The sequence below is a fragment of the Pristiophorus japonicus genome, chromosome 4, assembly GCF_044704955.1.
Source record: "Pristiophorus japonicus isolate sPriJap1 chromosome 4, sPriJap1.hap1, whole genome shotgun sequence".
Classification (NCBI taxonomy): Eukaryota; Metazoa; Chordata; class Chondrichthyes; family Pristiophoridae; genus Pristiophorus; species Pristiophorus japonicus.
In genome coordinates, this window is record NC_091980.1 from 160416251 (window position 1) to 160443127 (window position 26877).

The 26877-nt window shown below is 47.5% G+C and overlaps 1 long non-coding RNA gene across 1 annotated transcript in view; it reads left to right on the forward strand.

Moving 5' to 3' along the window:
- Window positions 1–26877, forward strand: part of LOC139262245 (uncharacterized) — a 64481-nt gene that overhangs the window by 30760 nt on the left and 6844 nt on the right. Inside the window, exon 2 of the long non-coding RNA XR_011592927.1 lies at window positions 1134–1263. This is a non-coding gene — a long non-coding RNA (uncharacterized lncRNA). The remainder of the gene's footprint in view (window positions 1–1133; window positions 1264–26877) is intronic.

Below are 26877 nucleotides of genomic sequence, written 5' to 3' on the forward strand. Positions count from 1 at the left end.
ACGTTCACTTCCTTTTAATGTACCTGTAGAAGCTCTCACTATCTGTTTTTATATTTCTTGCTAGTTTATTCTCATAAGCTATCTTCTCTCTCTTTATCATTTTTTTAATCGTTCTTTGCTGGTTTCTAAAAATGTCCCACTCATACATTGTATGCCATTGATTTCAACTTGATACCATCCTTTACCTCCTTAGTTAGCCATGGATGGGTCATCCTTCTCTTAGGACTAGAATTTCAGGTTTTAACGATTTCGCCCGTTTTCGGGTGATAATCGCGGCAAAATTTTTTTTTACCGCTGGATAACCGTTACAGCCAGAGCTCGCAAAATTCAGCAAACGGTGAAGATCATTAGTGCTAAATCTTGCGTTGCACAACAGAATTTGTGCTCTGGAGCCGAAATTTGCGACCGAAAAAAAAAATCGGATTTTCTGCGCATGCGCAAAATTTTTTTTTGTGCAATTTTTTTTCTTCTTCCCGTGCTTCTGGTCAGCTGTCAGGGAGTGCCCGCGCATGCGCAGTACATCCAGGGCTGAATCAGCCATTTTAAAATTTAATTCACGATGGAAGGAGATGGGAGTAGGCAGAGAGCCAGAAAGTTTAGCAGTGAGGCAAACAAGGCACTTGTCACTGCTGTTGAAAGGAGATGGGCAGAATTAAACAGCAGGGTGCAAGTAGACCCCTCCCAGCATTTTTTGGAGAATTTGGACCAGCATAGCTGAGGAGGTCTTCTGTATCAACGCCATCCGAAGGACCCACACACAGTGCTGCAAGAACTTTAATGACCATTGCAGGGTTGTTAGAGTAAGTAATATTTTTATTGATGCACTCCTTCAGTACTTAAATTATAAATCTGACACACTATTTGTTCTCATGCTGTTAGCATAGGTAGGCTTAATGTTACACCTTATTTGCCATGAATTATCTTTACACATTATTAAGATTGCTTTCTGAGATCTTAAAAAATGTTTTTGCACTTCAATGTCTTCCTCATGAACAACGTGCAACTTCCAGGGCCATTAAACAGAGGACTGTATTAAATGCACACTGTATGATATAAGTGCTTTGGTGGCTAACTGTGTGTGCAACAAGAGCAAATGGGCCCTCTGGTAACCATTCCCATTGTCATCTTTGCAGAGCGGACAGGTGGCGGTCCACCCTGAAGCATGCCCCTGTGACAGACATCAAGGAGAGAATGGCTGGTCTGATCGGTGCCTCAGGGAGGGAACTGTCTGTGGGGGTGCTGACTCTCCGTTCGATAGTGAGGGTAAGTCCTGCACACTTCCCAAGCTAGGTTGGGGCAATGTGATGTAGTATCTGTGGACTTTAGTTGTGGCAATGTGATGTAGTGGCTGTGGACTAGGGTTGGGGCAATGTGATGCAATGTCTGTGGACTAGGGTTGGGGCAACGTGATGCAGTGTCTGTGGACTAGGGTTGGGGCAACATGATGCAGTGTCTCTGGACTACATATAATGGAGTAGCGGCGGTCCTTCAAATGAGCCTTACTCATGTCACCCTACCCCCCTCCCCTGCTGCTACCCACTCGTCTGTTCTTTTCTATTTCCAGATGAGGAGTCACATATGCCAAATCCTTCAATGGAAGCCTCCACCTCAGGTCGTCACATGGTGGGGGGGGGGGGTGGTGTGGTGGGGAGAAGGAGGATGAGGTCGAGGAACTTGAAGGAGAGGAGCGGACGGAGCAGCCTGCTCCGGGGGGGTGGGGGTGGGGGAAGGTGGGCGGTGCACTCGACACCTCTTTTTCCTCCGGATAACACCTCGTCTGAGGATGAAACATTCTCGGGCTTTCAGCCATCCGAGGCCCCGAGTACTAGTGGCGTGCAGCAACGCACTCCCGGGGTTGAATCCCGCATGCAGACAGGTGGATGCACAATTGGACATAATGGGACTGTCCAGGGCGAACGTCTAGCTCATCTGACAGCTCCGAGAGGTATTGGGTAGTATTTCCACAAGCATCGCGACACTAACTGCGACCATGACAGAGGCGCGAGCCGCGAAACCTGTGAGGCTGTCAATGCCCATGTGCAATTGATGCCCTCCATCTGTGACACTGCAATCCTCAATGTCACGCCCAAACCCAAACCACCGTGACTGGCGACGCTGAACAAGAGGCTCGCCACTCAGGAGCCGGGTCTTCCATATCCTGAGCTTCTCAAGTGGATCCCCACATGGCGTCTCCATTGTTTCTCCCCCCAATACAGCAGGACTCTTGCTGCGCAAACTCTTGGTACCAACTTGGGTAGCGTCATGACGTGAGGGAAGTGAAGAGTCAGAGGTAAAAGATGTTCAGTGCAGGGGTTGTTGTTCTGCTGTTGATTTGTTGTTGTTTTGTAGTTATTTTATAAAAGTTTAAAAAGTTTACAAATTCTGTTTGTTCAAACTTTATTTAAGTTTCAAATTATGTTTACAATGATTATTAAATTCTTTTGTTCACCTTAACCATTTCTGTCATTTGCAGAATAAGAGTGGAAATAGTCAACATGGTGGGATAGAGTGACCAGGCAACGATCAAACATGCCGTTCACTCTTCAAGCAAAGCATAGAAGCATAGAAACATAGAAAATAGGCGCAGGATTAGGCCATTCGGCCCTTCGAGCCTGCACCACCATTCAATATGATCATGGCTGATCATTCACCTCAGTACCCCTTTCCCATTTTCTCTCCATAGCCCTTGATCCCTTTAGCCATAAGGGCCACATCTAACTCTCTCTTGAATATATCCAATGAACTGGCATCAACGACTCTCTGCGGCAGGGAATTCCACAGGTTAACAACTGTCTGAGTGAAGAAGTTTCTCCTCATCTCAGTCCTAAATGGCCTACCCCTTATCCTAAAACCGTGTCCCCTGGTTCTGGACCTCCCCAACATCGGGAACATTCTTCCCACATCTAACCTGTCCCGTCCCGTCAGAATCTTATACGTTTCCATGAGATCCCCTCTCATCCTTCTAAACTCCAGTGTATAAAGGCCCAGTTGATCCAGTCTCTCCTCATATGTCAGTCCAACCATCCCTGGAATCAGTCTGGTGAACCTTCGCTGCACTCCCTCAATTGCAAGAATGTCCTTCCTCAGATTAGGAGACCAAAACTGAACACAATATTCCAAGTGAGGCCTCACCAAGGCCCTGGACAATTGCAGTAAGACCTCCCTGCTCCTATACTCAAATCCCCTAGCTATGAAGGCCAACATGTCATTTGCCTTTTTCTCCACCTGCTGTACCTGCATGCCAACTTTCAATGACTGATGAACCATGACACCCAGGTCTCGTTGCACCTCCCCTTTTCCTAATCTGCCGCCATTCAGATAATATTCTGCTTTCGTGTTTTGCCACCAAAGTGGATAACCTCACATTTATCCACATTATACTGCATCTGCCATGCATTTGCCCACTCACCTAACCTGTCCAAATCACCCTGCAACCTCTTAGCATCCTCCTCACAGCTCACACCATCTCTCAGTTTAGTGTCATCTGCAAACTTGGAGATATTATCCTCAATTCCTTCATCCAAATCATGAATGTATATTGTGAAGAGCTGCGGTCCCAGCATTGAGCCCTGTGGTACTCCACTAGTTACTGCCTCCCATTCCAAAAAGGACCCATTTATCCCGACTCTCTGCTTCCTTCCTGCCAACCAATTCTCTATCCACATCAGTACATTACCCCCAATACCATGTGCCTTGATCTTGTACATCAATCTCTTATGTGGTACCTTGTCAAAGGCCTTTTGAAAGTCCAAATACACCACATCCACTGGTTCTCCCTTGTCCACTCTACTAGTTACATCCTCAAAAAATTCCAGAAGATTGGTCAAGCATGATTTCCCTTTCATAAATCCATGCTGACTTGGACCGATCCTGTCACCGCTTTCCAAATGCGCTGCTATTTCATCCTTAATAATAGATTCCAACATTTTCCCCACTACTGATGTCAGGCTAACCGGTCTATAATTACCGTATATACTCGCGTATCATGCGACTTTTGAAGACCTAAATTGTAACCTAAATTTGGGGGGTCGCATGATACGTGAGATACAAAATTTGCGGGTGTGAAGTGCTGGCCAAGTTTAGGCTGTTAGGCTGTTAAGCAGACCGTATCCACGCTGAATCTCGGCAGGTATCTCCTGGGCTGGATTGCAGCCTCTATTGTCGCTTATACTGTATCTTTGCTGTAGTCTAGAGATCGCCACCCACAACTCCCTCTGAAGTTTGCTGCATTATTAGAGGCTCCATCTATCTCAGCCCATGCTTCTTTTACCCGCAAACACAGTAGAGGCTGTGGCTGAACGACGCTCGTCAAGCCAGCTGGAATGATTGCTGTATCGGTGTTCGATTCGCGAACAGCTTTCACAGCAGAATCCACTCGATGTTTCATGTTAAGGTCTGTATTCGATCTCAAAAAAGTGACTCGCATGATACATGAGATATATGATAAAATCATGTTTTGGGGACGAAAATTTAGGGGTCGCATGATACGCGAGATTGCAGGATACGCGAGTATATACGGTACCTGTTTTCTCTTTCCCTCCTTTTTTAAAAAGTGGTGTTACATTAGCTACCCTCCAGTCCATAGGAACGGATCCAGAGTCGATAGACTGTTGGAAAATGATTACCAACGCATCCACTATTTCTAGGGCCACCTCCTTAAGTACTCTGGGATGCAGACAATCAGGCTCTGGGGATGTATTGGCCTTCAATTCCATCAATTTCCCCAACTCAATTTCCCACCTAATAAGGATATCCTTCAGTTCCTCCTTCTCACTAGACCCTCGGTGCCCTAGTACATCCGGAAGGTCATTTGTGTCTTCCTTCGTGAAGACAGAACCAAAGTATTTGTTCAATTGGTCTGCCATTTCTTTGTTCCCCATTATTAATTCACCTGAGTCCGACTGCAAGGGACCTACGTTTGCTTTCACCAATCTTTTTCTCTTCACATATCTATAGAAGCTTTTGCAGTCAGTTTTTGTGTTCCCGGCAAGCTTCCTCTCATACTCTATTTTCCCCCTCCTAATTAAACCCTTTGTCCTCCTCTGCTGAATTCTAAATTTCTCCCAGTCCTCAGGTTTGCTACTTTTTCTGGCCAATTTATATGCCTCTTCCTTGGATCTAACACTATCCTTAATTTCCCTTGTTAGCCACGGTTGAGCCACTTCCCTGTTTTATTTTTACTCCAGACAGGGATGTACAACTGTTGAAGTTCATCCATGTGATCTATAAATGTTTGCCATTGCCTATCCACCGTCAACCCTTTAAGTATCATTTGCCAGTCTATTCTGGCCAATTCATGCCTCATGCCATCGAAGTTAGCTTTCCTTACGTTTAGGACCCTAGTTTCTGAATTAACTGTGTCACTCTCAATCTTAATAAAGAATTCTACCATATTATGGTCACTCTTCCCCAAGGGCCTCGCACAACAAGATTGCTAATTAGTCCCTTCTCATTACACATCACCCAGTCTAGGATGGCCAGCTCTCTAGTCGGTTCCTCCACATATAGGTCAAGAAAACCATCCCTAATACACTCCAGGAAATCCTCCTCTACTGCATTGCTACCAGTTTGGTTAACCCAATTATATGTAAATTAAAGTCGCCCATGATAACTGCCGTACCTTTATTGCACACATCCCTTATTTCTTGTTTTATGCTTTCCCCAACCTCACTACTACTGTTTGGTCGCCTGTACACAACTCCCACCAGCGTTTTCTACCCTTTGGTATTCCGCAGCTCCACCCATACCGATTCCACATCATCCAAGCCAATGTCCTTCCTTACTATTGCATTAATTTCTTCTTTGACCAGCAATGCCACCCCGCCTCCTTTTCCTCTCTGTCTATCCTTCCTAAATGCTGAATACCCCTGGATGTTGAGGTCCCAGCCTTGGTCACCCTGGAGCCATGTCTCTGTGATGCCAATTACATTGTATCCATTAACTGCTATCTGCGCAGTTAATTCATAGAAACATAGAAACATAGAAAATAGATGCAGGAGTAGGCCATTCGGCCCTTCGAGCCTGTATTGAGTGCTCGTTTCATTAGTAATTCTGCAGGGGGAACCCCGGTAAGTGAGTGGGGTCGTGTCCTGTAGCCGAGCAGTACCCAGGACAGGCGAGTTTATAAGGACCCTTCCGTGACACGTTTCAAGCTCTGCTTTATGGTTTGAACTGTCTGCTCCGTTTGGCCGTTGCATGCGGGCTTGAACGGGGCAGATCTGACATGCTTGATGCCATTACGGGTTATGAATTCATTGAATTCCAAGCTGGTGAAGCACAGACCATTGTCGCTGACAAGAATGTCGGGTAAGTCATGGGTGGCAAACATGGCCCTGAGGCTTTCAATGGTGGCTGCGGACGTGCTGGATGCCATTATTGCACATTCAATCCATTTGGAGTAGGATTCCACAACAACCAGGAACATCTTTCCCAGAAAGGGGCCCGCATAATCCACATGGATCCTGGACCATGGTTTTGATGCCAGGACCAGAGACTAAGTGGAGCCTCCCTGGGAGCATTGCTCAGTTGTGAGCATGTGTTACACTGGTGTACGCACGACTCCAGATCCGAGTCAATGCCGGGCCACCAGACGTGAGACCTGGCGATAGCCTTCATCATGACTAAACCTGGGTGGGTGCTGTGTAGGTCACGTAACATAGAAATATAGAAAATAAGTGCAGGAGTAGGCCATTCGGCCCTTCGAGCCTGCACCGCCATTCAGTGAGTTCATGGCTGAACATGCAACTTCAGTACCCCATTCCTGCTTTCTCGCCATACCCCTTGATCCCCCAGTAGTAAGGACTACATCTAACTCCTTTTTGAATATATGTAGTGAATTGGCCTCAACAACTTTCTGTGGTAGAGAATTCCACAGGTTCACCACTCTCTGGGTGAAGAAGTTTCTCCTCATCTTGGTCCTAAATGGCTTACTCCTTATCCTTAGACTGTGACCCCTGGTTCTGAACATATCATCCTGGAGTCTCGGTTGCGGCCGCAGAAACTCCCATCTATTCACCTTACAATAGTTGCCCTATCACTATAGCTCTCCCACTCTTTTTCCCACCCTTCTGTGCAGCAGAGCCACCCACGGTGCCATGAACCTGGCTGCTGGTGCCTTCCCCTGGTAAGTCATCTCCCCCAACAGTATCCAAAACGGTATATCTGATTTGGAGGGAGATGACCGCAGGGGACTCCTGCACTACCTTCCTGCTCTTGCCTTGTCTCTTGGTCACGCATTCACTATCTGTCCTAACCCTTACCTGCGGTGTGACCAACTCACTAAATATGCTATCCACAACATTCTCAGCATAGCGCATGCTCCAGAGTGAGTCCATCCGCAGCTCCAGTGCAGTCACGCGGTCTGTCAGGAGCTGCAGCTGGATACACTTCCCACACACATAGTAGTCAGGGACACTGGAAGCATCCCTGACTTCCCACATAGCACCTTGGGGAAGCCAGCAATTCATCCAAAACCTATGGCCTTCTCATTCTATGCCTCCTTGGTCATTGGGAAGTTTATGAAGTCCATCCTGCGTCTGTTCAGTGTAGTAGTCTCCTGGCAAATGCTGCAATGTGTAGCATACTGCAAGATGGAGCATATGTTCCCTGCTGATGCCTGAAAGGAGCCGGAGGCATAGAAGGCAAGTGCCACAATCACGTTCACCTCAACGGGCAGTACAGTCCTGTTGTCGCTGGTAGGCTGTAGGTCTGCCTTTATGAGTTGGCATATCTCTGTGATCACCTCCTTTCGGAAGAGCAGCCTTCTAACGCACTGTGTCTCAGAAAGCTGCAGGTAAGAGTGCTGTTCCCTGTAAACACGTGGGGGTAAGGCCTCCTCCTCATACGTCTGCGACCTCTTCGATTACGCTCAAAATGATCATCAATAAGCCTTCTTGCAGCTCAACGCTATATAAATATAGCAGCCAGGAATAATGGCTGACATAGCATAGCGGCCATTTTCTTAAATGTCCTTAAATATCCTTTAAAACAAACTATAAACTCACGTAAAAATTCACTCTGTAAAATGCAGCTTTCTTCTGCAAATCCTTTTATGCACTGAACTTCTGCTCCATTTTCAAGATGACGCCGTTAGTGCTGGGTGTGACCTGGGTTTGACTGGTTTTTGCTGGCGGGTTCCCGGGCAGACAGTAACTCGGGCGATATCGCTGAATTATCTGCCCGGGGCGATAGCGCAGCATTGCACGCCAATTGACGTCATCCAAATGGTGAAAACATCGGGCGGGCGCTAACTTTTAGCGCCGCTGCAAAACTACTGCCGAAATTTTCGCCCGGGCACAAAATGTTGTGCGACTTGTTTAGTGCCAAAAAAAGTAGTTTTTGAGCTTTGCCCAGGTGAAGAAACGGTCGCAAACTTGTTGAAAATCTAGCCCTTAGAGTCTTTCTTTCTCACTGGAATATATTTTTGCTGAGAGTTATGAAATATCTCCTTAAATGTTTGCCATTGCTCATCTACCATCTTACCCTTTAATCTAGTTCAGGACACTGGTTTGAGAACTAGCTTTCTCACCCTCATTTGATATTCGATATTCTACCATGCTATGATCACTCTTCCCCAGAGGATCCTTCACTGCGAGATCATTAATTAATCCAGACTCGTTACAAATTACCAGATCTAAAATAGTCTGCTCCCTGGTTGGGGCAAACTGGGATGAGGAGAAGGAAAAGGAGCTTGATGGTGGGACCCAGTATAGTGAGGGTCAGCCGGCTCCTGAAGCACCTGCGACAGCAAAAGTTCAGTCCACCCCCACAAGGCAGTGGTCAGGGACCATTGCAGAGTGACTATGTGCTCCCATATACATCCCTCCAGTTGCAGGAAATGCTGGCCAGTGTGTTGAAACTGAAGCATGGAGAGGATTCCTCTGCTCATTTTGCCAATGTAGAGCAAATAGGGGGGATCAATGATTGTGATGATGATGAACTGAAAAAGATGATGCTGTTCTCCTTAGATGGGAAGCTGTACCAGGGTTTGTCGGCAGCCATTAAATTAGGAGGGGATACTCTGGACAGGGTAAAGGACAAAATTTTAATGGCGCTGGGACATAGCCAAGGCAGCCCATTCTTGCAGGTCGAGCAGACCAGACAGTTGGCTGGTGAGACTTCGGATGTATTTGCAGACAGGTTATGGCCCGTGCATCAGAAGGCGACGGGGGGAAATCTAGCCCGAGCACAGTTGTTAGGGGCTCACAGGAATCATTGGTTGGGGACTTGAGTGGCTAACAGCTTGCCACGGATCAGACTAGGGCGGAATCATGGTTTAACCCCGAGGATGTTAATAATACAGAGCCAGGCGCGTTAAGGAAACTGACTCTGGTTTTTAAATCTGACCGGGGGAATGAGAATAGATAAAATGGAAAAGTGCATGAGATGAGGGGAAGCGTGGATGGTAGAAAAGAATGGAAGCAGATGGGGGGGTAATGTAAACTGATCCCAGGTGTGCTTTAGCGGTGGGAGAATGGGACACTGGAGCAAGGAGTGCAAGTTCCCAAGAAAGGAAAAACCAGGACACGGGGGTCCCTTTAGGTCAAAAACGCAGGTAGTAGAGCTGGAGAGAGAGAAGGTAGAAAACCCGTTGGAACTTCGATTGGCCGCGATACGTCCAGTTATGGGCAAGGATCAGGGAAAGCTGGACGCTGCCGTATGCAGTGAAAATCCCAGCGTGCCCCCATGACTAGGACGCGCCCAGCCCGAAGACCTGTGCCCGCTCACCTGCGTTTAGTGGGGCAGACCTTTTGTAAAGATCAAGGTAGAGGCCACTTGGGGAAAGTATCTAGTGGCCTTCCAGAGAAAGTATCTAGTGGATCACCAGAGCTTCCAGTATGGTGGTTCACTCACCAAACCCGACCACTTCTCCATGGTCGAGCAGGGTTCCATTTAAGTTAGTGGGTTTAACGGGGCTTGAGCAGGCTGGGGCAGTATCAAAACCTTTGTCTATAGGGTTAGGACCCCTTGTCACTAAGTGGGAACATGTACTGATGCAATGGGCTCAGCCTGGTGCGGGAGTTCTCGGAGCTGATGTTATGCTGGCCCACTATATGATAGTGGATATGAGGAACCACGGTCTATGTGGGGCAGTTGGTTCGGATAAATCGGAGGAAGTTTTAGTTATCCCCAAGACGGAAAAGGTGAAAGGTAGCGCCTGTACTATGAAACCAAAGGGAAGCTATGACTTGGAACAATTGGTCTGTAGCACCCTGGAAAAGTATCAGGCGTATGTGAAAAATAATCTCGCAGTGTTCGCCGCTCACCGACATGACTGTGGTGGGGTGACGGGGGAAGAGGTGAAGGTACACGGGTATCCAATGTCGCGACCTCAAACAGTATCGTTTTGCCCGGGAGACAGAGAAGGACTTGGAAACTGTATGGGTAGAGCTACGGAATACCAAAGGGCAGAAAACGCTAGTGGGAGTTGTGTACAGATCACCAAACAGTAGTAGTGAGGTTGGGGACAGCATCAAACAAGAAATTAGGGATGCATGCAATAAAGGTGCAGCAGTTATCATGGTCGACTTTAATCTACATATTGATTGGGCTAACCAAACTGGTAGCAATGCGGTGGAGGAGTGTATTAGGGATGGTTTCCTAGACCAATATGTCTAGGAACCAACTAGAGAGCTGGCCATCCTGGACTGGGTGATGTGTAAGAGAAAGGACTAATGAACAATCTTGGGGAAGAGTGACCATAATATGGTAGAATTCTTTATTAAGATGGAGAGTGACACAGTTAATTCAGAGACTAAGGTCCTGAACATAAGGAAAGGTAACTTCGATGGTATGAGACGTGAATTGGCCAGAATAGACTGGCGAGTGATACTTAAAGGGTTGACGTTGGTTAGGCAATGGCAAAAATTTAAAGATCACATGGATGAACTTCAACAATTGTACATCCCTGTCTGGAGTAAAAATAAAACGGGGAAGGTGGCTCATCCGTGGCTAACAAGGGAAATTAAGGATAGTGTTAAAGCCAAGGAAGAGGCATATAAATTGGCCAGAAAAAGCAGCAAACTTGAGAACTGGGAGAATTTTGTAATACAGCAGAGGAGGACAAAGGGTTTAATTAGGAGGGGGGAAATAGAGTATGAGAGTAAGCTTGCAGGGAACATAAAAACTGACTGCAAAAGTTTCTATAGATATGTGAAGAGAAAAAGCTTAGTGAAAACAAATGTAGGTCCCTTGCAGTCAGATTCAGGTGAATTTATAATGGGGAACAAATAAATGGCGGACCAGTTAAACAAATACTTTGGTTCTGTCTTCACGAAGGAAGACACGAATAACCTTCCAGAAATACTAGGGGACTGAGGGTCTAGTGGGAAGGAGGAACTGAAGGAAACCCTTATTAGGCGGGAAATTGTGTTAGGGAAATTGATGGGATTGAAAGGCGATAAATCCCCGGGGCCTGATAGTCTGCACCCCAGAGTACTTAAGGAAGTATCCCTAGAAATAGTGGATGCATTGGTGATCATTTTCCAGCAGTCTATCTGGATAAGTTCCTATGGACTGGAGGGTAGCTAATGTAACACCACTTTTTAAGAAAGGAGGGAGAGAGAAAACGGGTAATGATAGACCAGTTAGTCTGACATCGGTAGTGGGGAAAATGTTGCAATCAATTATTAAAGATGACATAGCAGCACATTTGGAAAGCAGTGACGGGATCGTTCCAAGTCAGCATGGATTTATAAAAGGGAAATCATGCTTGACAAATTTTTTGAGGATGTAACTGGTAGAGTGGACAAGGGAGAACCAGTGGATGTGGTGTATTTGGACTTTCAAAAGGCTTTTGACAAGGTCCCACACAAAAGATTAGTGTGCAAAATTAAAGCACATGGTATTGGGGATAATGTACTGACGTGGATAGAGAACTGGTTGGCAGACAGGAAGCAGAGAGTCGGGATAAACTGGTCCTTTTCAGAATTGCAGGCAGTGACTAGTGGGGTGCCACAGGGCTCAGTGCTGGGACCCCAGCTCTTTACAATATACATTAATGATTTGGATGAGGTAATTGAGTGTAATATCTCCAAGTTTGCAGATGACACTAAGCTGGGTGGTGTTGTGAGCTGTGAGGTCGCTAAAAGCTGCAGGGTGACTTGGACAGGTTAGGCGAGTGGGCAAACGCGTGGCAGATGCAGTATAATGTGGATAAATGTGAGCTTATCCACTTTGGTGGCAAAAACATGAAGGCAGAATATTATCTGAATGGTGGCAGATTAGGAAAAGGGGCGGTGCAACGAGACCTGGGTGTCATGGTACATCAGTCATTGAAAGTTGACAAGCAAGTACAACAGGCAGTGAAGAAGGTAAATGGCAAATGAATTGAGTATAGGAGCAGGGAGGTCTTACTGCAGTTGTACAGGGCCTTAGTGAGGCCTCATCTGGAATATTGTGTTCAGTTTTGGTCTCCTAATCTGAGGAAGGACGTTCTTGCTATTGAGGGAGTGCAGCGAAGGTTCTCCAGACTGATTCCTGGGATGGCAGGACTGACATATGAGGAGAGACTGGATCGACTGGAGTTTAGAAGGATGAGAGGGGATCTCATAGAAACATATATAATTCTGACGGGACTGGACAGGTTAGATGCAGGAAGAATGTTCCCGATGTTGGGGAAGTCTAGGACCAGGGGACATAGTCTAAGGATAAGAGGTAAGCCATTTAGGACTGAGATGAGGAGAAATTTCTTCACTCATTGAGTTGTTAACCTGTGGAATTCCCTACCGCAGATGCCAGTTCATTGGATATATTCAAGAGGGAGTTAGATATGGCTCTTATTGCTTAAGGGATCAAGGGGTATGGAGAGAAAGCAGGAAAGGGGTACTGAGGTGAATGATCAGCCATGATCTTATTGAATGGTGGTGCAGGCTCGAAGGGCCAAATGGCCTACTCCTGCACCTATTTTCTATGTTTCTATCCCTGCGGAGGCAATGACGTTCACGGTACTGGACATAGCTAATGGGTTCTGGTCTATCCCAGTAAGACGGGAGGATCAGTATAACATTTTCTTTACATTCAAGGGGCAACAGTATACGTGGACGTGCCTCCCGCAAGTGTTTCATAACAGTCTCTCGATTTTAGTCAGCTTAGCCAGTTGATCCAGTACGTGGACAACCTACTATTATTCTCAGAAATTGCAGAGGACCACGGGTCACTACTGGACGAGCTACTAAAGCTGTTAGGGGAGGCAGGGTTTAAGGCAAACTCCAAGAAAGTCCAAATTGGACAGGAGAAGGTGAAATTCTTTGGACTGACGATTAGGACAGGGGAAAGGACTATAGACGAGGTGACGGGGAGGGGTCACACAGAGTTGGGGGATGTGGACTTGGAGCAAATCCTCCTCAGTAGCTGCAAAAGCAGTTTTAGAAATTTGAAAGCTGACAGTAAGATGGTGCAGGAAAAGGTGAAACAAGGTGGGTAGAAGGACCCTGCGGGATCCAAAAGGAAGTACAAAGCACGGCAAGGAAGCATTGTGTTTAAGGTAATAAGCTGTTTGTTTAAGAGATGAAAAAAATATAATTGCATTTTCTAGGAGTTTAAGAAGGTGAACCCGACATAAGCTTTTAACTTTCGTGCCGAGAGAAATAAAACGTAGTATTTGCTACTATAGATGTTTTGAGAAGTCATGAAATGTGTTGTGTGTGAAAACTGCCTGTGTAAAAACCTTTGATGTTTTCAAGGAGAATTTTAAAAGCTTTTTAAAAGGGCATGTGGATGTTTATTTGTCTTTAAGTGTGTCTGTAGAGTTTTTTTTAACTGGAATAATAACAGAAAATTCTGGAAATCTCAGCAGGTCAGGCAGCATCTGTGGAGAGGAAGCAGAGTTAATGTTTTGGGTCGATGACCCTTCATCAGAACTGGAGAGTGTTCGAAAAGAACGGATTCTTAACTAGCACTGAAAGGGGGAGAGGAAGAAAGAACAAAAGGGAAGGTCTGTGATAAAGTGGAAGGCAGGAGAGATTAGAGAGACAAAAGGGATGTTGCCTTAAATTGAAATGGTAATGCCAGGAGTTAGAAAAACATTAGTCAAGATCGGGTGTGAATGGTAGGATAATCACCAACTGCCATTAGAGACAGGGAGAAAAAAAGATAGAAAGAAACAGGTTCTGAGGGAGGCGGAGCGGGGGTGGGGGGGAAGGGAGCCAAAGATGGGCAGTGGTTATGCTCTGAAATTTTTGAACTCGATGTTGAGTCCAGAAGGCTGTAAAGTGCCTAAACGAAAGATGAGGTGCTGTTCCTCGAGCTTGCGTTGAGCTTCGTTGGAAAAGTGGGAGAGACCGAGGACAGAGAGGTCAGAGTGGGAATGGAGTGGAGATATTGGGCAGCTGTCCTACAATTCTGAGCGGCTGGGAATAGTCGAGAATCGGAACCTGGAATACAACAGGAGTATTATATGTGAGTCCGATTATATTTACTTTCACTATATTTGTAATTATTCGCAATTGATTTAATTACTTTAATATTAAACAGTGCTTTCTGTACTTTCCCCTATTTGCATGAAGTAAACTCAGTGTCAGTGTCAGCTGCCAACTCCAGCTCCCGCCCATGTGGGCTTACAGGATCCTAATGACCAAACTTTTAAAAAAGGAGGGAGAGAGAAAACAGGGAATTATAGGGCCCAAGTTTCGGGACCCGCCTAAAACGGCGCAGCCCGGACCTGGATGCCCGTTTTTCGCGGCAGAAAGTGCGCCTAAAAAAAACTTCCCTATTCTCCGGCTCTCTGCAGGTCTTCTGCAGCCGGGCGCAGCGCAGCACGAGCTGTTGGGGGCGGAGCCAGGTCCCTGCGCTGAAAACAGTGCCGGGACCTCTGCACATGCGCGCTACAGTGGGCGCGCATGTGCAGTAGCTCCAGGCGGCCAAAACTGTGTGGGAGGGGCCCGAAGCATGCAGCCCCTAGCCCTGGCCGAATGGCCTCACTGGGGCTGCGTGAATAAAGCTCCTCCCACGCCCAGCTCCTGCTTCCTCCCGACCCGACCCGACCCCCGCTCCCCCCCACCCCCCCGTCGGCGACCCGACCTCCGCGACTCTCTCTCCCCCACCCCCCCGGACCTCCGCGACTCTCTTCCCACCCCCCCCTGGAACTCCGCGACTCTCTCCCCCACCCCCCCCGGATCTCCGTGACTCTCTCCCTCCGCCCCCCTCCCGGATTTCGGCGACTCTTTCTCCCCCTCCCGGACCTCCGCGGCTCTCTCCCCCTCCCCCCCCCCACCGGACCTCCGCGACTCTCTCTCCACCCACCTCCCCCCCCGAGCCCAGACGCCACCTACCTGTAAATCTAGCCTGAGGTCTTGGGCCCGGCCGTTCAGCCTCCTTCTCTACCTCCCCCCCCCACTTCTTTCCTTCCTTCCCTCCCTCCTTCCTTCCCTCCCTACATCCTCTCTCCTTCCCTCCCTCCCTACATCCTCTCTCCTTCCCTCCCTCCCTACATCCTCTCTCCTTCTCCCCCTCCTCCCATCCTCACCCCCCCTTTCCCCCCTCCCTCTTCCCCCCTTCTCCCCCCCACCTCCCTTCTTCCCCCCACCCCCCTTTCTCCCCCTCCCCCCACCTTCTCCCCCTCCCCTCGCTGTCAGAAACACAGATACTGACAGACAGAGAGTGAGACACACAGACAGACAGATAGAGACACTGACACAGACACACTGGGGGGACCGTCCCAGCACGCTGCTGGAGAACTCCCGGTGCTGCAGTCGGTAAGTAGAAAATGTTTTATTTATTGAATTTTTAAAACATTTTTTATTTTTTATTAATTTTTTTTGATTGATTTATTGGTTGATTTATTGATGTATTTATCATTTATTATTGATGATGGCTCTTTATTTGTAAAACTGAAGTGTTTAATGTTTGTAAACTTCCCTTTAAACCCCCTCCCCCCCATTCCCTACGCCTGATTTGTAACCTACGCCTGATTTTCTAAAGTGTAGACAAGGTTTTTTTGAATGTACAAAAATCTTCACTTACTCCATTCTAAGTTAGTTTGGAGTAAGTTTTCACTGCCGAAACTTTGAAAACAGGCGTAAGTGGCACGACACGCCCCCTTTTGAAAAGAAAATTCTGTTCCAAAGTGAAACTGTTCTAACTGACTAGAACTGGAGCAAACTAAATGCCGAGAATTTGAATTTCTAAGATACTCCGTTCTACACCAGTTGCTCCAAAAAATCAGGAGCAACTGAGGCCGAAACTTGGGCCCATTGACCGGTCAGCCTGACATCGGTAGTGGGTAAAATGATAGAATCAATTATTAAGGATGTCATAGCAGTGCATTTGGAAAGAGGTGACATGATAGGTCCAAGTCAGCATGGATTTGTGAAAGGGAAATCATGCTTGACAAATCTTCTGGAATTTTTTGAGGATGTTTCCAGTAGAGTGGACAAGGGAGAACCAGTTGATGTGGTGTATTTGGACTTTCAGAAGGCTTTCGACAAGGTCCCACACAAGAGATTAATGTGCAAAGTTAAAGCACATGGGATTGGGGGTAGTGTGCTGATGTGGATTGAGAACTGTTTGGCAGACAGGAAGGAAAGAGTAGGAGTAAATGGGTACTTTTCAGAATGGCAGGCAGTGACTAGTGGGTACCACAAGGTTCTGTGCTAGGGCCCCAGCTGTTTACATTGTACATTAATGATTTAGATGAGGGGATTAAATGTAGTATCTCCAAATTTGCGCATGATACTAAGTTGGGTGGCAGTGTGAGCTGCGAGGAGGATGCTATGAGGCTGCAGAGTGACTTGGATAGGTTAGGTGAGTGGGCAAATACATGGCAGATGAAGTATAATGTGGATAAATGTGAGGTTATCCACTTTGGTGGTAAAAACAGAGACAGACTATTATCTGAATGGTGACAGATTAGGAAAAGGGGAGGTGCAACGAGACCTGGGTGTCATGTACATCAGTCATTGAAGGTTGGCATGCAGGTACAGCAGGCGGTTAAGAAAGCAAATGGCATGTTAGCCTTCATAGCGAGGGGTTTTGAGTACAGGGGCAAAGAGGTGTTACTACAGTTGTACAGGGCCTTGGTGAGGCCACACCTGGAGTATTGTGTACAGTTTTGGTCTCCTAACTTGAGGAAGGACATTCTTACTATTGAGGGAGTACAGCGAAGGTTCACCAGACTGATTCCCGGGATAGCGGGACTGACCTATCAAGAAAGACTGGATCAACTGGGCTTGTATTCACTGGAGTTCAGAAGAATGAGAGGGGATCTCATAGAAATGTTTAAAATTCTGACAGGTTAGATGCAAGAAGAATGTTCCCAATGTTGGGGCAGTCCAGGACCAGGGGTCACAGTCTAAGGATAAGGGGTAAGCCATTTAGGTCCGAGATGAGGAGAAACTTCTTCACCCAGAGAGTGGTGAACCTGTGGAATTCTCTACCACAGAAAGTTGTTGAGGCCAATTCACTAAATATATTCAAAAATGAGTTAGATGTAGTCCTTACTACTTGGGGGATAAAGGGGTATGGTGAGAAAGCAAGAATGGGGTATTGAAGTTGCATGTTCAGCCATGAACTCATTGAATGGCGGTGCAGGCTCGAAGGGCCGAATGGCCTACTCTTGCACCTATTTTCTATATTTCTATGTTGAGTGTTTGGAGACTATATGCAATACCGCCAGTGATACTTCCCCGATGAAACTACCACCGGGCGGTAGATCGGCGGTCCCTGAGGATTTTCTTCAAAAATGTCTTTTTCGGGCGGTACCTCGGCGGCCTTGGGCAGTAGCTTGACCAAACTCGGGCTCTGTGTCTCCAACCTTTCCTCAAAATCACCCCTTTATACTTCTTGCTCATTCGTGTTGCTATTCTCTATTTAAAATGGTGAAGAAACTTGATAGGGGAGATACAAAGAAACAATTTCCTGTTGGGTGAACAAGAGGGCATAATCTTAAAATTAGAGCTAGACCATTTAGGAGTGACATCAGGAAGCATTTTCACACAAAGGATACTGGAAATCTGGAACTCTCTCCCCAAAAGGCTGTGAATGCAGCGTCAATTAATGTTTTCAAGACGAAGATGAAATTTTTGTTAGGTAAGGGATATAGAACAAAATCAGGTAAATGGAGTCGAGATACAGATCAACCAGGATCTAATTGGATGGTGGAACAGACTCAAAGGGCTGAATGGGCTGACTTCTGTTCCTATGTCAAAGCAAAATGGGTTCACATCTAGGATCATGGTCCAAATGCGATGCAGATTGCAGGGCTATGGGAAAATAGCAGCGGACGGAGGGCTAATCTTGCCAATTTCCTTCCCATCCAACTCAGCACTCCCGCCCCCATCCAAGCGCTGACCCTGTGGACATTGGCAGTGGGGCAGCCATCAATTACCCTCTCCACATCTATCTCCAGAATGTCCGATCACTTGCGAACAAAGGCCCTTGCCATCCATAAGCTTCTTATGGATGATTGCATCGACATCATGGCCCTGATGGAAACTTGGTTGAGGGGCGATGACACCTTACCCTTAAATGAAGCCTCCCCGCCCGGCTATACATTCCACCACTTGCCCCGCCCAGATTGCCGTGCGGTTCTCATCACCAAATCTCACCATGGTTTGTCCCCTATTCCTCTGGTACTTTCTCCTCCTTTGAGCTTCTCACCTTATTCCACCCCTCTCACCTCTCATTTTAAATTCCTGTTCTCTACGGCCCACCTAAATAGCATAACATTTTTATTACCAAGATAGCTTCACTGCTTTCCTCCCTCAGCCTCTGCGCCGAACGACTTCTCATCCTCGGTGATTTCAACCTCCATCTTAATCCATTAAGTAAAGTCCTTACTCTACAGCATGAAACCACACGAGTCACATTCCAGGGACAAGGCCACTCTGTGACCTTAGCTCTTTATTACAGGACTCCAGAAGTGATGACCCTGCATGGGACCTCCCTTTATATACCTGTGTGATCAGGTATGGAGTATCTCCCACAAGTTCACTCCCTGTGGTCAAGGTGTGCATCTAAGTTGAATGTACACAACAATACAGTGGTGTTACATTGTAGTTACAAACATGACATCACCTTCCCCCCCCCCAAAGTTTTGATAGGATCATAGGTTCAGTCTTTCAGGTGGTCTACACTCCCTCGTGGAGCGCCGCAGTTGGGGCTCTGGTTGTTGGACGCTGATGTGAGTGTCTGTCACCTGTGGAGATTCCGGCCTGTCCGGGCTGACCTCAGGGACTGTGCATTCTTCCGATTGCTCTTGTTGCACGTTCGCTGACGGTAGTGTGAGCTCCATCTCATGGTCTTCTTCAGGTTCCTCTGTGTCCATGCTGAACCTTTTGTTACTTGGTCCAGATGCTTACGGCATATCTGGCCATTGTTTAGTTTTACCACGATGATCCTATTCCCCTCTTTGCCAATTACAATGCCCTCAAGCCATTTGGGCCCCATGGCGTGATTGAGGATGAATACAGGATTATTTATTTCTATACATCGCCCCCTTGAATTACGGTCATGGTACTCGTTTTGTGACTCGCGCTTGCCCTCAACTATGTCGGTCAGGACTGGGTGGATGAGGGACAACCGAGTTTTGAATGTCCATTTCATGAGTAGCTCTGCGGGCGGGACCCCCGTGAGCGAGTGAGGCCGGGATCTATAGGCCAGCAGGAGGCACGATAGGCAGCATTGTAGGGAGGGTCCTTGAATACTGAGCATACCTTGCTTAATGATTTGGACCGCACGTTCCGCCTGGCCATTGGAGGCCGGCTTGAACGGCACAGTCCTGATGTGGTTGATGCCATTGCCCGACATAAACTCCCGGAATTCATAGCTCGTGAAACACGGGGCCATTGTCACTAACCAGGATGTCCGGCAAGCCATGGTTTGCAAAGATCGCACATAGGCTTTCCACAGTGGTGGATGACGTGCATGAATTCAGGATAATGCACTCAATCCATTTCGAGTACACATCTACTACAAAGAGGAACATCTTCCCCATGAACAGGTCCGCGTAGTCAACGTGAATGCGTGACCATGGCTTGGTGGGCCAGGGCCACGGGCTGAGCGGGGCCTCCCTGGGGGCATTACCCAGCTGGACACATGTTGTGCACCTGCGAACACAGTGTTCCAGGTCTGAATCAATTCCCGGCCACCAAACGTGTGACCGTGCACTGGCCTTCATCAGCACAATGCCTGGGTGCTCGCTGTGGAGTTCCCTGATGAATGCCTCCCTGACCTCCTGGGGCATGACTACCCGGCTGCCCCATGGAAGGCAGTCAGCTTGGATGGATAGCTCATCCATCTGCCTGTGGAATGGTCTGACTTCCTCAGGGCATGCTCCATGTGCGGGCGCCCAATTCCCAGTCAGGACACATTTCTTCATCAAGGAAAGGAGAGGATCTCTGTTTGTCCAGATTTTGATCTGGCAGGCTGTGATGGGGGAGCCTGCACTGTCAAAGGCATTGACAGCCATGACCATCTCAGCGCTTTGCTCAGCTGCCCCCTCGGTGGTGGCCAGTGGGAGCCTGCTGAGTGCGTCAGCGCAGTTTTCAGTGCCAGGCCAGTGCCGGATGGAGTAGTCATAAGCAGCTAGCGTGAGGGCCCACCGCTGTATGCGAGCTGATGCGTTGGCATTGACAGCCTTGCTGTCTGACAACAGGGATGTGAGTGGCTTGTGGTCCATCTCTAATTTAAACTTCCTACCGAAGAGGTACTGATGCATTTTTTTTACACCATAGACACATGCAAGCGCTTCCTTCTCGACCATGCCATATCCCCGTTCTGTTTGAAAGAGCGAGCTGGAGGCATAAGCCACAGGTTGTAGCTGACTCTCAGCATTACCCTGCTGCAACACGCACCCAACCCCATAGGACGATGCATCACAAGTCAGAACTAAACATTTACAGGGGTCGTACAGGGTCAACAATTTGTTGGAACAAAGTAGGTTTCGCGCCCGATCAAAAGCCCGTTCCTGACAGTCCCCCCAAAACCAATCGCAACCCTTACGCAGGAGCACGTGTAGCAGCTCCAACAATGTGCTCAAGTTTGGCAGAAAGTTCCCGAAATAGTTCAACAGTCCCAGGAATGAACGCAACTCCGATGTGTTGCAGGGCCTGGGTGCTCGTCGAATCGCCTCTGTTTTGGATTCGGTGGGCCGAATCCCATCTGCAGCAACCCTCTTGCCCAGAAACTCAACCTCAGGAGCTAAAAACACACATTTAGACTTCTTGAGTCTCAGGCCTACCCGGTCCATCGGCGTAGCACCTCTTCCAGGTTGTGGAGGTGTTCCTCGGTATCTCAACCCATGATGAGGATGTCGTCCTGGAATATGATCGTTCCAGGAATGGATTTAAGCAGGCTTTCCATGTTACATTGAAAAATCGCGGCCGCTGATCGAATGCCAAACAGGCACCTGTTATACGCAAACAGTCCCTTGTGCGTGGTGATAGTGGTCACTAGTTTGGATTCGTCGGCTAGTTCCTGGGTCATATAGGCTGAAGTGAGGTCCAACTTGGTGAACAGCTTGCCGCCTGCCAGCGTGGCGAAGAGGTCCTCCGCTCTTGGGAGCGGGTATTGGTCTTGCAGGGACACCCGATTGATGGTGGTCTTGTAGTCGCCACAGATCCAGACAGAGCAATCCGCTTTTAGAACGGGAATGATGGGGCTTGCCCAGTCGCTGAATTCAACAGGCGAAATGATGCCCTCTTGCAACAGCCGGTCCAATTCGCTCTCGATTTTTTCCTGCATCACATACGGCACTGCTCTGGCTTTGTGGTGCACTGGCCTGGCATCTGGGGTGATGTGTATCACTACTTTAGTGCCTTTGAAAGTCCTGATGCCTGGTTGAAATAGTGACTCAAATTGTTGTAGGACTTGTGAGCATGAATTTCGCTCCACCGAGGACATTGCATGAACATCCCCCCATTTCCAGTTCATCACGGCTAACCAGCTCCTCCCCAACAGAGTGGGACCATCGACCGGGACAATCCAGAGTGGCAGCCGGTTCACTAGCCCATTGTGTGTGACAGCCATCATTGCACTGCCTAGCACCGGAATGATTTGCTCGGTGTAAGTCCGTAATTGTGTCTCAATACGTTCTAATTTGGGTCTACTGGCTTTGAGTGGCCATAGCTTCTCGAATTGCTGAATGCCCATGAGTGACTGACTGGACCCAGTGTCCAGCTCCATACGTACTGGAATGCCGTTCAACAAAACCCTCATCATCATTGGTGGCGTTTTGGTGTATGAACTGTGAATATTCGCTGCATGGACCCGCTGAACCTCAGCGTCCATCGATTTGCACCAAAAGTCATCCTGCCTCACAGAACTCTCTTCTGGTCCCTCTGTCTCATATATCAGTCTGGTTGCAGGTTTTCTACACATTCGGGCTAAATGGCCACTGAGATTGCAGTTTCTGCAGACAAAATGTTGGAATCTGCAAGATCTGGCTGAGTGTTTTCCCCCACACCTCCAGCATTTGTTAAAGTTTCCATTGTTGGGAACAAAGGGACTATGGCCAGTAATTCCGCGCTGACTGTCCCTTTGACTGCTCTTAAGTACCCTATTAGTGGGTGTCAATGGCCCCATCCCGGGCCGCATTGTCCACTGTGATGGCGTGAACGTCCGTTCAGCCTGCCATTGTCTCTGTTGAGATCCTGCTCTGGGATCTATTGCTGCCTAGTAAATGTTGGACTGCCCCTGCCTGCCTGCGGGGCTCTGAGCAGCATTTATGATGTTGACTCCCTGATCCATCGCCGCGTTAGAGGCAGAATTGCGCGCATAAATCATTTTCGTCTCTTCCTCCCCCGCCACGAAAGTTTGAGCTAACAACACTGCCGCTTCCAAGGTCAAGTCCTTGGTCTCAATTAACTTGCGAAAAATTCCTGCATGACCAATACCCTCAATGAAGAAGTCCCTTAGCATCTCACCCCTGCAGGCATCTGTGAACTTACAGAGGCTGGCCAAACGCCGGAGGTCCGCTACAAAGTCCGGTATGCTCTGTCCTTCACGACGTCGGTGGGTATAGAATCTGTGTCGAGCCATGTGCATGCTGCTCGCCGGTTTGAGATGCTCCCCGATTAATTTGCTGAGCTCTTCAAAGGTTTTGTCCGAATGCTTTTCGGATGCCAGTAAGTCCTTCATGAGCGCATAAGTCGTTGGCCCCCAGCTGGTCAGGAGATGAGCCCGTCGCTTGTCGGACGCTGCATCCCCTAGCCAGTCTTTAGTTACGAAGCTTTGCTGAAGGCTCTCGACAAAATCGTCCCAGTCTTCCCCAACACAGTACCATTCCTCTGTGCTACTGGTCGCCATTCTCGTGGGTCGTGAATTCCCGTTTCTCGTCACCAATGTTAAGTCCTTACTCTACAGCATGAAACCACACAAAGCACATTCCAGGGACAAGGCCACTCTGTGACCTTAGCTCTTTATTACAGGACTCCAGAAGTGATGACCCTGCGTGGGACCTCCCTTTATATAGCTGTGTGATCAGGTAAGGAGTGTCTCCCACAAGTTCACCCCCTGTGGTCAAGATGTGCATCGAAGTTGAGTGTATACAGTAATACAGTGGTGTTACATTGTAGTTACAAACATGACACATCATGCTCTCTCTCCTCTGAGTTTACTAGCCTCCTATCCTCCCTTAATCGTTCACTCCATGTAAACTCCCCAACCCATGTTCACAGCCAAACCCTCGACTCTGCCATCTCTCCTGGCCTCGCTACTCCCATTGTGTTAATTGTAGATAAGGCCATCTCTGGCCACTTCCTCGTATCGCTCTCCACCCACATCCCCTCCCCACCTCCAACCCTACTTCCTTCCATGTCTGCCTCTGGAAAAAAATCCCTCCCAACTCTTACAACTGCCCATTGTCCAGCCTTTGGCCCTCCATTCACCATAACATTTCTGCAGCCACTGATCTGCTCAGCCACACCCTCACCACCACTTTAGATGCCCTAGTCCCTATTAAAACACCCTGGTCATTCTCCCCTGGTATGACTCTCATAAACGCTCTGTTAAGTCCCAAGGACACAGACTCGAACGGATATGGCGGACAACTGGTTTAGCCATTCACCGCCAGATCTGGCAGGACTACATAAAGCATTATCGGGTCCTGCTCTAGCCTGCCAAAATTGCTGACTATGGATAAAGCCCAACTTTTATTCTCCACTACTAATCATCTTCTTAAACGCCTGTCCCCTGTCTCCTCCACCCTCACTTCTGACAATGTGTGAGGAATTCATGGACTAAGATTGAGACCATCCGATCAGTTGCCTCTGCCACTTGTCTTCCTTCCCCTCCTCCACCGGGCCAAACGCTCCCCCTGCCCAAGCCCTGATATCTTTCTCCAGTTTCTCTCTGATTTCCCCTTATGACCTTTCCGTGCTCATCTTTCCACGAGACCCACTTTCTGCTCCCTCAATCCTATTGCCACCAAACTGCTGACCACCCAACTTCCTTTTCTGGCTCCCATGTTGGCTGAAATTGTTAACGGTTCTCTCTCCTGCTCCCTCAAATTTTCCGTGATCGCCCCCTTACTCAAAACACCAACCCCTCTGTCCTTGCAAACTGCCCCATCTCCAACCTCCCTTTCCTCTCCAAAGTGCTTGAATGTGTTGTCATCTCCCAAATTGATACCCATTTTTCCTGCAACTCCATGTTTGAATTCTTCAATTAGGTTTATGCCATTGCCATAGTACCGAAACGACTCTCATCAAAGTCACAAATGACATCCTTTGTGACTGTAACAAATGTAAACTATCCCTCCTCGTCCTTCTTGACATGGTTGACCATGCCATCATTCTCTAACGCCTCTCCACCGTTGTCCAGCTGGGTGGGACTGCACTCGCCTGGTTCCATTTCTTCGTCTCGATGAGCACAAAATTCACTAAAAGAACTTTTACCAAAGTACATTGGCTCCTGTTGGTTTAAATCACATAAGAACATAAGAAATAGGAACAGGAGTAGGCCATACAGCCCCTCGAGCCTGCTCCGCCATTCAATAACATCATGAATGATCTGATCATGGACTCAGCTCCACCTCCCTGCCTGCTCCCCATAACCCCTTATCCCCTTATCGTTTAAGAAACTGTCTATTTCTGTCTTAAATTTATTCAATGTCCCAGCTTTCACAGCTCTCTGAGGCAGCGAATTCCACAGATTTACAACCCTCAGAGAAAAGAAATTTCTCTTCATCTCAGTTTTAAATGGGCGGCCCCTTATTCTAAGATTATGCCCTCTAGTTCTAGTCTCCCCCATCAATGGGAACATCCTCTCTGCATCCACCTTGTCAAGCTCCCTCATAATCTTATATGTTTCGATAAGGTTACCTCTCATTCTTCTGAATTCCAATGAGTATAGGCCCAACCTACTCAACCTTTCCTCATAAGTCAACCCCCTCATCTCCAGAATTAACCTAGTGAGCCTTCTCTGAACTGCCTCCAAAGCAAGTATATCCTTTCGTAAATATGGAAACCAAAACTGCACGCAGTATTCCAGGTGTGGCCTCACCAATACCCTGTATAGCTGTAGCAAGACTTCCCTGCTTTTATACTCCATCCCTTTTGCAATAAAGGCCAAGATTCCATTGGCCTTCCTGATCACTTGCTGTACCTGCATATTATCCTTTGGTGTTTCATGCACAAATACCCCCAGGCCCTGCTGTACTGCAGCACTTTGCAATCTTTCTCCATTTAAATAATAACTTGCTCTTTGATTTTTTTTCTTTCCAAGTGCATGACCTCGTAGTTTCCAACATTTTACTCCATCTTTGCCCACTCACTTAGCCTGTCTATGCCCTTTTTCAGATTTTGCTTTTGCTTTCACATATTGCTTTTCCTCCCATCTTTGTATCATCAACAAACTTGGCTACGTAACACTCAGTCCCTTCTTCCAAGTCATCAATATAGATTGTAAATAGTTGGGCTCTCAGCACTAATCCCTGCGGCACCCCACTAGTTACTGGTTGCCAACAGTGATGTTTTGGTGTGCAATGTGCAGCCTCACCAACGTCTTCTCTTGAATTTATTTAGCAAATTTAAAAGAAAAACGCCTGAAGATACTTCAGGGGTACTAGGAAAAAAATGTATGGTTAAGAAGTGCTGCTATACCTCGCACAACCACGTTTCGCTGCCTCCAAAACCAGACAGGAGGGAATGCGTGGGCAGGGTGATTGACAGCAATGCAGGAAATGTGCAAAAAGTTAATTAATCCAGACTACTGATCTCTGATATAAGTTTCCTGCTGTATTTGTAAAAGGCCATGCATTCAAAGTCTGTGGAAATTTTTCTGTTGAAACTTCTCTGTCCCCAGTCACTCCCAAACTGGATTCAGTGCACTTCTGTAGTGGGGAAAATGCTTGAAGCTATCATTAAGGAAGAAATAGCGGGACATCTAGATAGGAATAGTGCAATCAAGCAGACGCAACATGGATTCATGAAGGGGAAATCATGTTTAACTAATTTACTGGAATTCTTTGAGGATATAGCAAGCATGGTGGATAGAGGTGTACCGATGGATGTAGTGTATTTAGATTTCCAAAAGGCATTCGATAAGGTGCCACACAAAAGGTTACTGCAGAAGATAAAGGTATACAGAGTCAGAGGAAATGTATTAGCATGGATCGAGAATTGGCTGGCTAACAGAAAGCAGAGAGTCGGGATAAATGGGTCCTTTTCGGGTTGGAAATCGGTGGTGAGTGGTGTGCCACAGGGATCGGTGCTGGGACCACAACTGTTTACAATATACATAGATGACCTGGAAGAGGGGACAGAGTGTAGTGTAACAAAATTTGCAGTTGACACAAAGATTAGTGGAAAGCGGGTTGTGTAGAGGACACAGAGAGGCTTCAAAGAGATTTAGATAGGTTAAGCGAATGGGCGAAGGTTTGGCAGATGGAATACAATGTCAGAAAATGTGAGGTCATCCACCTTGGGGAAAAAAAACAGTAAA